This window comes from Phoxinus phoxinus (assembly GCF_949152265.1).
Source record: "Phoxinus phoxinus genome assembly, chromosome: 3".
NCBI lineage: Eukaryota > Metazoa > Chordata > Actinopteri > Cypriniformes > Leuciscidae > Phoxinus > Phoxinus phoxinus.
In genome coordinates, this window is record NC_136878.1 from 47,947,383 (window position 1) to 47,950,267 (window position 2,885).

A 2,885-nucleotide genomic window follows, 5' to 3' on the forward strand; every position below is an offset into this window, starting at 1 on the left:
ACACACCACACTTCGGCTAATCACTCGCATCGAGATGCTTTTAATCACAGGCGTTCTAGATCATCTGTCCAATGAGAATCAAAGCCACTCTTTTTGTTTGGTCGTTGCTTTTTTTGGCAACAATGGATTGATAAGTAATGTATTATAACTGAGTTATAAGGTGTATCTGCTTTAAAGCACTTGTACATGCATTACACTGTATATAAAAGCTTTAAGTAAAGTTAAACTTATTTGAGTAAAGCAACTCATCTTCATTAAATTGATAAATAACTAAAACTCAATCTGACATAAAAAGGAATAAAAATTCCTATAATATAAAAAAAAATTTTTTTTTTTATTTTACAGTCCACATATAGTTTGTACAGTAATAACTACACTCTAAAAAATGCTGGGTTGTTTCAACCCAACTTAGGGTAAAATATGGACAAACCCAAACGTTGGGTTAAAAAGGTAATTTATAAATGTAACCCAACGGTTTGTCCATATTTGACCCAAAATTGTGTTAAAATAGCCCAGCATTTTTTAGAGTGTAATTATGCATAATTACATGCCAGTAAACCCAACTTTAATCCTTATCCATTTAATAAGTGCATGTAGATTATTATTAATTAATGTATTATTACACTGTAACAAGGACACCTTCAGATAAAGTGATCAACTGAAAAACTCAATGATACTAAAAGTCTTTGAGATGTTTGAAATCCTGTAAATCTGATATAAATCCCATATCTCTGCCGGAGCTTCTCGATGCGACTATCTTCCCTGAGATCCAGTGGCCGCGCGGCATCGGAGACGGCGAGGACCGCAGCTTTCGGAGGACAGCGGTATTAGACCGACTATTAAAAGCATGTCAACTGTGAATATTAAAGTGGTTTATCAGGACGGCGGACAGACACGCTCGGATCATTAAGAGCTCGAGTCACAACACATCCAATCATTATAAAAAGCCTGCGTTGAGCTCTCTGCTGAAGACTCGACCCATCGATCATGTGCTCAATAACCGTACGCCAGACGAGCAGAACCGGCCGTCACTCCGCCGGCTTCAGATCCTGTAGAGATGCCGTTCTGCTGATTTACTGGAGACGTTTCTTCTGTGTCGCTGACACATTTATCTGGTTAGTCTCCGTCTGCTGAGTCAGGGCAGCGGGACTCTTACAGGGATTGCTTTCCAGCCTCGAACTAACCTTTTTAGAGAAGCGGAGAAGTACAACACCGCGGTCCTGCTGAGATCTGGAGTTCGTGGCGTACTGTTAAACATGCATTTCTAACATTTAGCAAGCATTTAAACAACACATTTAAACTCAATAGTCGTGGATCTATAGTTTGTTAATGTCTCTGAGAGAGTCTCTCCACGGCTGCATTTATTTGATTATAAATACAATACAAATTTTGAAATATTTTTACTATTTAAAATAAGCGTATATATAATATACAGTAAAATGTAATTTATTCCTGTGATCAAAGCTGAATTACTCCAGTCTTCAGTGTCACATGATCCTCCAGAAGTCAGTATAATATGATGATCTGATGCTCAAGACACATTTATGATTATTATCAGTGTTGAGAACAGTTCATATTTTAGTGAACATATTTTTTTTTTCAGGATTCTCTGATAAATAGAAAGTTCAAAAGAACAGCATTTATCTTCTCAGAAATGAACAGTTACGCTTTTCTTGATGGGAAAGTCCAAATCACACATTTATAATTCTTTTATTTGTAAAAGGTCTGCAAAAGGTTTGGAATCTGTTGCATTAAAAGCATGTTTCCCACATGACCCGTGGTCTTGGTCTACCGGTGAACTCTGTGATGGAGTTACTCTGCGCTGAATAAAGCATTTCTCTGGAGCCGCTTCTCTTGTCCGTGTGAAGCGTGGACCATCGGCTCTGGAAGCCCCGAGCAGCAGATGTGCTTCTGTCCAGAGACGCGTCTGTGCATTAATGAAGCCGGACATTCATATCTGAATCTGATGGAGACCATATGCTGCCCGATAATATACGACATAACATCGACTGAGTCACATCTGGACATTATATCACGACGCTGTCGCCACCTCAGCAGAGGAACGATCTAATATCTTACTTTACTTTACTTTACTTTACTTTACTTTACTTTACTTTACTTTACTTTACTGTACTTTACTTTACTGTATTTTACTTTACTGTATTTTACTTTACTGTATTTTACTTTACTTTACTTTACTGTACTTTACTTTACTTTACTGTATTTTACTTTACTTTACTTTACTTTACTTTACTGTATTTTACTTTACTTTACTTTACTTTACTGTATTTTACTTTACTTTACTTTACTTTACTTTACTGTATTTTACTTTACTTTACTTTACTGTATTTTACTTTACTTTACTTTACTGTACTTTACTTTACTGTATTTTACTTTACTGTATTTTACTTTACTGTATTTTACTTTACTTTACTTTACTGTACTTTACTTTACTTTACTGTATTTTACTTTACTTTACTTTACTTTACTTTACTGTATTTTACTTTACTTTACTTTACTTTACTGTATTTTACTTTACTTTACTTTACTTTACTTTACTGTATTTTACTTTACTTTACTTTACTGTATTTTACTTTACTTTACTTTACTGTACTTTACTTTACTTTACTTTACTTTACTGTATTTTACTTTACTTTACTTTACTTTACTGTATTTTACTTTACTTTACTTTACTGTATTTTACTTTACTTTACTGTATTTTACTGCAGTTTACTTTACTGTACTTTACTTTACTGTAGTTTATTTTACTTTACTGTATTTTACTTTACTTTTCTGTACTGTACTTTAACAAAGTTTACTTTACTTTACTATACTTTACTATACTTTACTGTATTTTACTTTACTTAACTTTACTGTATTTTACT